This window comes from Sabethes cyaneus, chromosome 2 (assembly GCF_943734655.1).
Source record: "Sabethes cyaneus chromosome 2, idSabCyanKW18_F2, whole genome shotgun sequence".
In the NCBI taxonomy this organism is placed as follows: Eukaryota; Metazoa; Arthropoda; class Insecta; order Diptera; family Culicidae; genus Sabethes; species Sabethes cyaneus.
Window position 1 is genome coordinate 29,182,355 of NC_071354.1, and position 13,090 is coordinate 29,195,444.

At 40.9% G+C, this 13,090-nt stretch overlaps 1 pseudogene; it reads left to right on the top strand.

Annotated features, from left to right (window-relative positions):
* The first annotated feature begins 1,615 nt into the window (after positions 1 to 1,615).
* Positions 1,616 to 1,715, top strand: LOC128739031 (U6 spliceosomal RNA; annotated as a pseudogene).
* The last annotated feature ends 11,375 nt before the right edge of the window (positions 1,716 to 13,090 follow it).

The window sequence follows — 13,090 nt, forward strand, 5'->3', positions numbered from 1 at the left end:
AGACAGCTATCATTTCTGACTTAAAATAGAAAAAATATTTTTTGTATCTGCTTGAGGACACCCTAAAGTCCGAATATTTTTTCACCACTAGAAAGTGCTTTATAAATGAAGAAACTTATCTGAAGCAACTTGTATGCAATGTCTTAAGGTTTCGATGCTATTACTTATGTCTCACTTGTTTTGAATCCGTCCGGCTGACCGCCGTGACGTTACAACGCGAGCTTCAATCAGTTGTAACTTAGGTTCTACTTTACTTATCATCATTCTTTAGGCACCGTTTTAAAGGTATTTTTGAGTACAAAGAGAATACGGATTATTAGATTGTTCGAATTTGTACTTTTCTGCCAACGCGAAAAAGTACGCCTTTTTCGTGACGTTACAACGCAAGAAAATGGCCCTATTTCATCCACTTGAAATACAAAATAACTGCAAAATTACATCCAAACTAGTTTTGGAATGGATTCAGCATATATTCTTATGTAAGTTGGTCGAAAACAAGTGATATTATGAAAAGTTTTAGCGCACTGTAGCAGCATTTTCAAAAATATCACGAAAAATCATTTATTTCTTGTAAATTTCATTTATTTTCGATACACGTTTTATATAACTTCCGAAAACGCTAGAATATCAGTTATGGCAGTTTTGAAAGGTTCAAACATTGCCAAATCATGGAAAAATAATCAACAATGCTAATAGCATGTTTTATAAAATGTCTGATTGGTATACCGGCCCGCGGAATGTGTCCTTAATATTGCAATCATCTATATTGCTTAATAATTCACAGTCATGAGTTGTATATGTTGTATTGTAACAACTTATTGTTCAATTTGTTTTAACATACTCTGATCATTATACAATTCAAATGTAAAATTGACATGAAAACGATTTAATGTGAACTTTCGATTACTATCTTGTGTTATCTTGGTCCCTACCTGAACGATCATATTCCCGATGACGATCTGGATGTCCCGTCGTGAGCAGCTGTCGTACGTTGCCTCCAGCTGCGCATAGAACGCTTCATTGTCGTCGTTGGGTCTACTTTCGTGTGAACAATGCACGTTTATGATGTAGTTGAAGAAACGGTGTTTTACCCTACTAGCACAGTTGTTATAAACTAGTTGCGGTAACCGATTAATGACTGATTTCAGTCATAAATAGGTTGCAGCAACCAGAAGTGACAAAAGTGTGCTACTTGGGTATCCTCAACAAGCACATCCTCACGTTGATCGCTTTACAGTCCATTACGCGATCCTGCATTTTGCCCAACCCTACGAAGGCCGTTCCCAGATCGTTGCGAGTTTTGCGAATTAATTGTGTTGATGGCCGAGTCAGATTGCACATGTATCCCAGTTCGGTACTGCACTTCGTATTTCAAATACATACTTCAATTACTTCAATGAGAGATTTTCCAGATGTTGGAAGATTCTAGGATTCGCTTCCCGAGGATACGCAGTCTGCGTTGTACCAATACTTGGTATTCGCAGAGTAGCTCAATTGTACTCGGTGCTCCTTTACAGTTGAGCCTAAGCAGTGTTTGGCTTTTTTTGATATTATGTTCAATAATCCTTTTTGATTGTCGTAGTCCGTTTAAACCATTTCAGTTTACTTTACTCCAGTCCTAGCTTTAGCTGAACACATACTAAGATTGAAACGATACAGAGAAGATTAGCATGGTCTAGGTTTATTCGTCGTACGTAAAAATTCTTCTATCTGTTGGGTCAAGGAAATTTAGTCCCTTTTTACCGGTGTACTTCCCAAACACAGACATCAAATTGGTATAGGTTTAATCGTCGTAAAGAATCTTCAACCGGGAAAACTTTGTCACTTTTTTTCAGGAAAGTAAACAAAAGCACAGTAAACAGATAGTTTTGCTATGCTGCAAGCTATCTATCTATTTTGAATCGATCGGTATCCAAGCCATTAAAATCCATTCATAATTGGCAGAGCTACTATTTATTTATTTATAAATAAATAAATAAGCCAGTAACTGACCAACTTCCTTAAGCGGTTTTTTGTATTCATCCTGGCATCACTCAGGCGGCGATGAATATCGTACAAAAAACGGATAACGGATGTGCCATTAACACACATTACAAATTCCCAGCAAATCTATAAAAATACCTATAAAAATGGATTTCTGTCTGTCTGTCTGTCTGTCCCTAAAAGGGGGGGGGGGCTTCCATACAAATGAAACACAAATTTCTGCATAATTCAAGAGCTAATCAAGCAAATGGAACAAAATTTGGCATGTAGGTGTTTTTGGAGACAAGATCTTTTTTATGGTGAATTGACACCCCTTCCCTCTTTAGGAGGGGAATTATGACTCCTCTCCCCTTTAAAATTGGCTTCCATACAAATGAAATGCAAATTTGTGAAGGTTTTTGGAGGTAAGATTTTTTTCTATGGTGAATTAGAACCCCCCCTACTTTAGGATGGGGAGGGGGTTCCTATACAAATGAAATAAAAATTTCCTCATAATTCGAAAACTAATCAATCAATTGGATTGCATATTTGGCATGTGGGTATTTTTGGAGGCAAGAATTTTTTCTATGATGAATTAGGACCCTTTACCTTTTTAGGAAGCGGGGGGCTCCCATACAAATGAAATACAAATTTCCTCATAACTCCAGAACTTATCAAGCAAATGGAACCAAATTTGGCATGTGGGGGGTTTTGGAGGCAGGATTTTTTTATGTTAGTTTGAGACCCCTCACCCCTGTGGTAGGGGGATAAGGACTTTCATACAAATAAAACAGAAATTTTTGCGTAACTCAAAAACTAATCGAACACGAGAAACTTTAGACTCTTTCATAAAACATTAGTCAATAACAAGACCCCCAAAAACTATCAATAGTAACATTAGATGATTCAGGGCGAGATGGAAACAGGCCACGAGTGTCGGAAGCGCCGGCCACTGCTGGCGGGGCAGCCCCCCGTAGAGATTACATCTATCTAGGTTTATGTATTTTCCTAGATCTACTGACCTCTATTATTTCCTTCAGTTGGGTCACCCCTGCAAAATGGTACTTTCTACGAAAAGATTTTCCATGAAATGGTACATCCCGCGTAACATATTCCGCGTTATGGTCAACCGTGTTCCGCAAAATGGTATTCGGCGAAATGGTTTGTAATGATGGCGAATATGTAAATGCTATCCGCTTTATTTTATCAGGCTACTAGCTGACCCGACAAACTTCGTATTGCCACAAATTAACCTGTGTTGTACATAAATCATGAATCTCGGATGATCTTTGTCACTATCTCGAGTTTTGCAAGCCCCCCAGTGGGCGGCGCTTCCAACGGCGGGTCACCGGCAACACTCGCGACCGGCTCGTCCTGAATGATCTAGTGTTACTATAGATAGTTTTTGTGGTCTTGTTATTGATTAATGTTTTCTGGAAGAATCTCGAATTTCTCGAGTTGGATTAGTTTTTGAGTTTCGCAAAAATTTCTGTTTTATTTGTATGAGAGTCCATATCCCCCTACCACAGGGGTGAGAGGTCTCTAACTATCATAAAATAAATTCAAGACTCAAAAATCTCCTACATGCTAAATTTGGTTCCATTTGCTTGATTAGTACTCAAATTATAAGGAAATTTGTATTTCATTTGTATGGGAGCCCACCCTCTTAAAAGGGAAAGGGGTCGTAATACACCACAGAAAAAAAATTCTGCCATCTAAAACTCTCACATGCCAAATTTGGTTCCATTTGCTTGATTAGTTCTAAAGTTATGAGCAAATTTGTATTTCGTTTGAATGGGAGCCCCCCCTCCTAAAAAGGTAAGAAGTCCTAATTCATAATGGGAAAAATGGTTGCCTCCAAAAACACCCACATGCCAAATATGGTTCCATTTGCTTGATTAGTTCTCGAATTATGAGGAAATTTGTATTTCATTTGTGTAGAAGCCCCCCCTCTTGAAGTGTGGAAGGATCCTAATTCACCGTAGAAAATATTTTTGCCTCCAAAAACCTCCACATGCCGAATTTGGTTCTATTTGCTTGATTAGTTCTCGAGTTATGGGGAAATTTGTATTTCATTTGTATTGGAGCCCCCCTCCTAATGTGGGAAGAGGTCCTAATTCATCACAGAAAAAATTCTTGCCTCCAAAAACACCTACACGCCAAATTTGGTTCCATTTGCTGGATTAGTTCTCGAGTTATGAGGAAATTTGTATTTCGTTTGTATAGGACCCCCCCTCCTAAAGTGGGGAGGGGTCCCAATTCATCATTGAAAAAAAAAATGTCTCCAAAAACACACATATGCCAAATTTGGTTCAATTCGCTTGATTAGTTCTCGAGTTATGAGGAAATTTGTATGGAAGCCCCCCCTCTTAAAGGGGAGAGGAGTTATAATTCCTCTTATAAAGAGGGGAGGGGTCTCAATTCACCATAAAATAAATTCTTGTCACCAAAAAAAAAACACCCACATGCCAAATGTTGTTCTATTTGCTTGATTAGTTCTCGAGTTAGGAGGAAACTTTTTATTTCATTTGTACAGGAGCCCCCCCTCTTAGAGTGGGGAGGGGTCCTAATTCACCGTAGAAAATTTTCCTGCCCTCGAAAACCTTCACATGCCAAATTTGGTTCCATTTGCTTGATTAGTTCTCGAGTTATGAGGAAATTTGTATGGAAGCCCCCCCTCTTAAAGGGGAGAGGAGTTACAATTCCCCTTATAAAGAGGGAGGGGTCTCAATTTACCATAGAATAAATTCTTGTCACCGAAAACACCCACATGCCAAATTTGGTTCTATTTGCTTGATTAGTTCTCGAGTTATGAGGAAATTTGTATTTCATTTGTATAGGAGCCCCCCCTCCTAAAGTGGGGAGAGGTTCTTATTCATCATAGAAAAAATTCTTGCCTCCAAAAACACCTACATGCCAAATTTGGTTCCATTTGCTGGATGAGCTCTCGAGTTATAAGGAAATTTGTATTTCGTTTGTATAGGAGCCCCCCCCCCCACTTAAAGTGGGGAGGGGTCCCAATTCATCATAGAAAAAAATTTTGTCTCCAAAAACACACACATGCCAAATTTGGTTCCATTTGCTTGATTAGTTCTCGAGTTATGAGGAAATTGGTATTTCATTTGTACAGGAGCCCCCCCTCTTAAAGTGAGGAGGGGTCCTAATTCAACATAGAAAATTTTCTTGCCCTCGAAAACTTTCACATGCCAAATTTGGTTCCATTTGCTTGATTAGCTCTCGAGTTATGAGGAAATTTGTATGGAAACCCCCCCTCTTAAAGGGGAGAGGAGTTATAATTCCCCTTATAAAGAGGGGAGGGGTCTCAAATTACCCTAGAATAAATTCTTGTCACCGAAAACACCCACATGCCAAATTTGGTTCTATTTGCTTGATTAGTTCTCGAGTTATGCAGAAATTTTTGTTTCATTTGTATGGGAGCCCCCCCTCTTAGTGGGGGGAGGGGTCTCTAACCATCACTAAAACCTTTCCTGGCCCCAAAAACCTCTACATGCAAATTTTCACGCCGATTGGTTCAGTAGTTTTTGATTCTATAAGGAACACAGGACAGACAGACAGACAGACAGACAGACAGACAGACAGACAGACAGACAGACAGACAGACAGACAGACAGAAATCCTTCTTTATAGGTATAGATTGCAAAACTCGAGATTGTGATAAAGGTCATCCAAGATTCAGGATTTATGTAAACACTAGGATGCCACAGCTTGATGCCGATCACCCCGCTCTTAATGTTGCATTGAGTTTGCCAATCCCTGTCGTGTTTGAGAATGTTATCGACGGTAACTATTTAGATTAAGCCTCCATCGGGAAACGCGCATCTCCGTCGATTGAAACGTGCAAGATCTGCTGCTCTTCGCGCACTTCAAAGATCACGCTGTCAATCCAAAACACCTTTTTATTGAATAGTAGCTTATTCAACCATTGTATAGCTTACTACCAACAAAGGAAACTGGTGCTTGATAAGCTATTATACAACAAAAATGTTTGTTGGGAAGTCACCAAGCAACATTTTAATCGTGCTTGTAGTGATTTTCGAGCCTACAACCGCTTCATATATAAATAGTATACTCTACGGATGCAAGGAAACCTTCTCAGAAATCCGAAGATTTCGTCTGGAAAATTGACGCAGTGTACATGGACCGGAAGGCAGCGTTTGATCGGATGGGTCACGGTATCCTGCTTGCAAGGCAAGAGAAGCTGGGAGTTTCCGCACCGTTCTGCAAGTGACTACAATCGCACCTAACATCCCGTAGGCTGAGTGTAAAGCAACATCTCTGGTCACAGGGGAGCAACCTTGCACTACTGCTCTCTTCTCTGTTTGGGAGTCGGTCTTTTCCTGTGGCTGTCCGATATCTCGCCATATCTTCCCAACATTAGCGATTTTGCAAGTAATTACCCTACCACCACTTACGGCATTGCCAATTCTGTTGTGTACAGAATAAAATTTGATGACGTTATCAATTGATTTGCAGTAGCCATGGCGAAAAGAGTCAAGCAACCACGCTCGATGTTTTGTTCGTATTGCCAGCTCCACGCTGGAGAGAATTCGTCGTCGTTCGTCGGATATAGCCGAACCAGCGTTTACAACATGCTCTTCCTTCTGGAGAAAGGTGAGTGCGTCGAACGGAAGCCTGATCCAGTCGCCCGACAGTGGCGTTGAAGCTGAAAAGGAAGACCAAGAGCAAGATGGCCTCGTTGTTCCGTGCCTTGGACCGGGAGGTTGCAGCAACCTTTCAAATGGTAAAAATCGGAGAGGTTGTGTACAAGACACGCCCGCATATAGGTGACGCAGGACTACGTAGGTCTCTTTGTGGCGATAGTAGCATATATCTATGCATGTAATAATACGATTCTTCATGTATACATGCTGCATGCAGCATATATAAGGTTTGTTGAGACTGCAGGTTTAGAACATTCAATTATTTTTGAATGAATGTTAATAGCGCCTCAAATCTCATTTCAACATCAAACACTATTCAGTTAGACATATATGTATTTATATATTTGATTTGATGATATCAAAAACATGTTATGTTGAAACGGTAAGGTTTGCTGCAGGTTGAGAAATCCAAATTTTTGCAAGTCGATAATTTTTTACAGCGTTCTATTCATTCTCATGATTGAAAGCTACTAAATAAGTTAAAGTTGTTTCCAAAACGTGTTGTACCTTACTGCCTTATACTGAGTTGACAGTCAAATAAATATTAGCATCACTACGGATCCCTCCTGCCTTGTCATGTCCATCATTTTCGTAAGAAATTAATCTAAATGTAATGCTTGACTATGGAAGTTGTGACAAAAGAAATACGCTCAAAGGGAATTGTTCAAAATTATCATATAAGTTTGAGCAGAAGGGCTTCAAAATAAAAATAAAATCTATAAATAAAAACAATATTTAAAAAATTCGAGATTTCCTATTTTCTCAGAAAACTCCAACGAAAATTTTCCGATTTTCTTAGATATCGCTTTTTAAATTTCACGACTCTTAAATTAAGCGTCATAGAACCACGTAATTTAACGTTTCGTTACTCGCGCTAACTTCGATTCATAGTCAGGCGAAAACAGAAGACTGTACTCGAATGCTAATGCCACCTGGCAAAAAACTTATGTAACATTGGTCACCGATTGAGAGAACTGGGTCCACTGATCAACCTTGCTGAAAAATAACTTTATTGCCAGAATCCCAAGATATAACGAGATACAGTTAACGTTCCATAGGTGTTATGCAAAAACAACAGCGCGAAAAACCCTGGGTTAAGCGTCATTTTTTATCAAAATATAAGAAAATTTTCTCAGCAATCCAGAAAAAACACCAGTTGGAAAAAAAATTGCATGACAGTGATGGAAAACTCCAAAGAAAAACGGTAGGGCAATTTTTCGTTATTAAGTATAATAGCCGGAAAACAAACGATTAACGACCACACATGATCGGTTCTGAGAGACCAAACGCTGAACTCCTAAAAAAAATTTCAAAACTCAACTTACCTATGCCTATTTCTAAAACGCAGCAGTTCTCTTTCAGTATATCTGAAATTTACAATTCAATGCATTTATTTAATTCAAATTGTGGCAATACGAAGTTTGCCGGGTAACCTAGTTATGTAGGTAGGTATATATGAATGACAGGCAATTGGTTTTACATTTTTACGACATGAATCTTTCTGCGGTCGACACCGCGTTGAATAGAGATTTGCGTTCTCTAATTAGATGAAGATACCGCATATACGTATGCACCTACACCAAGCAAACGTAGGTATTTGTAATTAAAAAGTAATAAAACCAAACTAATGCATTCGAATAGAATATCTCATTAATAATTGAAGCTGAAACAGTTGAGTTCGTTCTAAATTCCAAAGTTCTACACTCACAGTGATGATGACATCAAGAAATTTACCAAAAGTGATGAAATTCTATACCGATTGAAAGTCTTTTGAGAATTTCTTTGAGTATGATTGCATCTTAATAGGATGTTTTGACCGCTGGAAACACTTACCAACTTTTGTGGTAGGTATCAATAGCTTGTTCATAATTATGTCACTGTAAAGTAAACAGGTTTTGGAGAAATTGGCAGGTTAATGTTGCTAAAACATGAACTATGTCATATCATCATCAGCATATTAAAAAAGTTTTGCTTTAATCGGTATATTTTGGAGCAGAATTGAATTACAACTTGAAACTATTGGATTCTCAATTTGAAACTAAGAGATTTTCCCAAAAAAACGCATAGCTTTTATGTAGCACGCATTTTAAAGTGCGTGAAAGTAAATAAAATAAGTCCGCGTTGTCCTGCTGTGAATAGCTGTATTTCTCAAGTTTTTGTTTGTCCTTTCGATTATTTCCGTTGTTAGGTGACCCACAGGCTGCATCTTACTAAATACGCTGTAAAGAAAAGGACACCTTTATGGGAAATTTAAGCAAAATCTAATGTTTATTATTTCTTTTACTTCATGCTGTTCTCCATGCATTATTCGATCATGTGTCTGAGCTCTGAGGCTTACTGTCGTAGAACCGAAACGATCGATGCGATACGCGAATAGGTGATGCCATAACGTAAAACATGCGATTGCCAATGTGCCTACCTACTGCAACATTTGTACCGCAAGTTATTGGCGTACTACCGTGGCGATTTTAATCTATTGTATAATCATAATTTTTCCACATCCATATATACGAAATTCACTCTATATTTGTACACTGCGGTGGCAGCAGCAGCAGCACTGCACTTCGATTTGCGGCAGGCGGCAGGCGAACCTGTTTTATGGCTCGGTCGAGTGCAGTCGATTATTGCATATTGCATACTGTTGTTGCATACCGGCCGTGCGCAAACCAAACCAAACCAGCTCAGCCTTTCGGTTCGGTTGGTTGGTAGGTATACGTATGCTCGTACTTATTTACTGTTGATCTGCAGGGTCCATAACGAGCCCAATCAGCTTCGTACTATGGCTGCTGTTTGATCGGCTACACTACCGTAAACAGCATTTTGTGGGGTACTGCTACAAACAAGCCCGCAATTACCCACATGAAATTGAAAGGGAAAAAAGCGAACGTCTCTTTTCCTGATTCATCATCATACGGTTGGGCATGCATGAGCACGGCGGACTAGATGCCGGCTGGTCAAAACTTGAACTTCACCAACCTCCTTTCGAATTATTACCACTAGAACTACAGTGTGTTGACTATGCAACAACATCAACTATTTGCGCTAGGCTGGAGCATGGTTTGGACTGGTTGGCCGACTGCTTGGCTTCCTGAAAGGGAAACGTGCGGGGATCTGCTGCTGCCGCTGCTGCTGCAGCACACGGTAACACAGTTACAGAAAGTGATGCTTTTCCTCGATCGAACTCGATCGCTCATACCTCCGCACCACCGCCACCGCCTCCGTCAGTGCGAAAATGAAAGTGAACCAAAGTATGTGCCTACATTACCAAAGTCGGCACACCATTGCATTGCGGGGGAAAACGAGACCCATCAAGGAAAATGCGATAGGCTTTACCGAACATAAAGGGGGAAGCTTTTTTCAGCCCAGGAGAAGCTCGAAACAAGCTGCCTGCAACATTGAAGACTACGACGACGACGACGACGATGGATGATGACGGTGGCAGTTTTCCTTGAAGGCATGCAAAACATGCGCGATTGGGACTGGAAATGATGGCACGGGGCGATTGGAAGGTTGGAATATGGTGCGGTGAACAACTGGCATGTGTGCTGATCTTTCATCACACATTACCCGCTGCATGTGGCCCATGTCATGTTGCCAACCGTTATTTTCCAATACGCGTCGCTACGCTATATTGTATTACGACACGATCAGCTAGTCGTCCATGACTATATACGTGGTTGCTTTGATTTGGCGTGGTAGAATTGGACTTCAGACAATGTTGGCAGAAATGGCATACGTCATGCTGTATATGCCGAAAAGTGCATTACTACTCAGTGGCGGATGATGTAATCCTACCATTTGATGAACTTGAGTGCACTGTGTTACGTTATTCGAAATGCAGACTGCAAAATATAGCATAGTTTGACCACATTTGGGTGCTATTCTAAATGCAGGGGCAATTCAAGAAATATTTCAGTGTTGACCATTTTATCTCTAATCAAAACTATTCACCGCCACAGATGTTCTGCTGATAATATCCAAGTCATCGGTAAAGCGGACGAATTGACTGGATTTGTTGAAAATCGTGCCTCGCGTATTGATATTCGCTCGGTTCATAACACCTTGTAGCGCTATATATTGCATAACAGGCATGAGAGACCACAGGTGTTGATGAAGCTCTCCGTGAGAACTTGATTTCGAATGAACTTGACAAACTTCCCGAAATCCGAACACATCACTGTGTACCATCCATCGTAGATTGAATCAGGTTGATGAGCTTCCTGGGAAGCTATTCTTGTCCATGATTTTCCATAGCTCTTCTTGGTCGATGGTATAATATGCGGCTTTGAAGTCAACGAACAAATGGTGCGTGGGAACTCTATATACACGGCCCTTTTGGAGAATCAACCGCAGTGTATTTGATCCGTTTTAGACCGACCTTCGAGGAAGCCGGCTTGATAAGTTCCCACAAATCTGTTCGCAATTGGTGATAGTTGGTGAAAAATAATTTGGGACAACACTTTATAGGCGGCATTGAGAACGGTGATCGCTCGATAGTTCTCACAGTTCAACTTGTCGCCCTTCTTGTAGATCGGGCAGATAACCCCATCTTTCCACTCCTCCGGTAGCTGTACCGTATCCTAAATTCTATCAATTAGCCGGTACAGACAAGTGGTCAGCTATTATGGTCCCCGCTCCGATGCCATGTTTTCCAACCGATTTATTATCCTTTAGCTGCATGATGGCCACCTTATCTTCGCCTAACGTTGGGGCTCTGGTACCTCTCTGTTTGTCGTATAGTCGAAATTACTTTCCACGCCACCATGGTTCCCTGCGTGGGCGCCATTAATGTGTTCATCGAAATGCTGCTTCCACCTTTCGCAACAAACGTAACCCCCCAACTTCGATGCTAATCACATCACCTTTCCCGACACATTTCGACTCGCGGCACAAAGCCATTGCCGGATCCGTTCAATTTCTGGCAGAACTTTCGCGTTTCCTGAGAACGATACAGCCGCTCCTGCTCCGCATACTCCTGCTCTTGCAGGTAGCACGTTTTCTCCCGGAAGATTTGGTTTCGCTGCATCTTCTTCTGTTTGTGTTTTTCTGCGTTCTGGCGTGTGGCACTGCCCATCTGGGCCGCCCGCGGAGTGTTCTCCTTACCAATCACCCTCCTTTCATCCATTGTCAAACCAATCGTTCCGCTGATTTTGTGCCACATGCCCGATTGAACCCTCCGCTATACTGCTGACGGCTTTTTTGATGGTGTTCCATCGACCTCTTCCGTCAGCGCAGCTTCGTGTTAGTGCACGTAGTTTGAGGCGACGTCTGGCTGCTTCAGCTGCGCTAGATTTAACCGAGGCTGTCCTTGGTAACGAATGTTGATCACAACGGAGAGTTTAGGACGCATCTTAACCGTCGCCAGATAGCGGTCCGAGTCAACGTTAGCGCTTCGACAGGATTTGACGTCAATGATGTCTGAGAAGTGCCGACAGTCGATCAAAACGTGGTCGATCTGTAATGCTATCTGATTTGGTGACCTCGACCTCCAGGTACAATTCTGTAGAAGTCTATGCTGAAAAAAAGTACTACGTACAGCCATATTCGTGTCTACAAAACGATGCCCTACAAAGAAACGCATGCCGGGCGGCCTTACAGATAGCTATTCACCAACACTTCAGCCATGGTCGAAAAGATGGATGTCGGTATGTTCTTCAGCTCTTTCGTGGTCTTGAAGTGCTTCTCCGTTTTGGCCACGAAATTATTGGAGTAGGTTCTCCATGTCAGGCTCGCCCAAAAAAGAACAGCGGCATGGACATTCCCTTCTCGCTGATCATCAGGCAGTCGTCAGACGTCAGCCTTCGGGAAATTGGCAAGGAAGATTATTTGACGTCATCGCTTACCTGCTTGGCGGGGGACGTATAGAACCCGGTTCCCAGCTGATCGTTGTCTACAGCATCTTGCAGGTCTCGTCATCCATTATGACCATGATGTAGCGCTTCGCCGAAAAATCAGAGGGGTTGTGTACAAGACACGGCAGAGATGACGCAGGACTACGTAAGTCTCTTTTGTAGTGATATCAGCATGTATCCATGCATGTAATCATTCGATTCTTCATGTATACCCGCTATATTCAGCGTTGTATGTAACATTTATCAAAGTAGTAACATTGTATACGTTTAATCCTCAATAGTTTTCAGACTTATTTTTATGTGCATTTGGAAACAATTTAACAAAATCAAGAACACAAACTATTACTTTTCCGCTATCTCTCAGAAATTAAAAATTGTTTCTATTACCAGTGGTTTTTCACGTTAAAGGGATATTACCGATTCAATCCCATTTAATTAACGCACATCTTTTCACTACACTTCCAATGAAACGGCAAACATGCGCATTAATACAGAATCATATTATAGCCGAACACTACAGCCGTGTTGAAAAATTCATAGCTGCAAAAAACTCAATGAGATTTCAAGCACATTAAATTTCAACCTTGATCACAA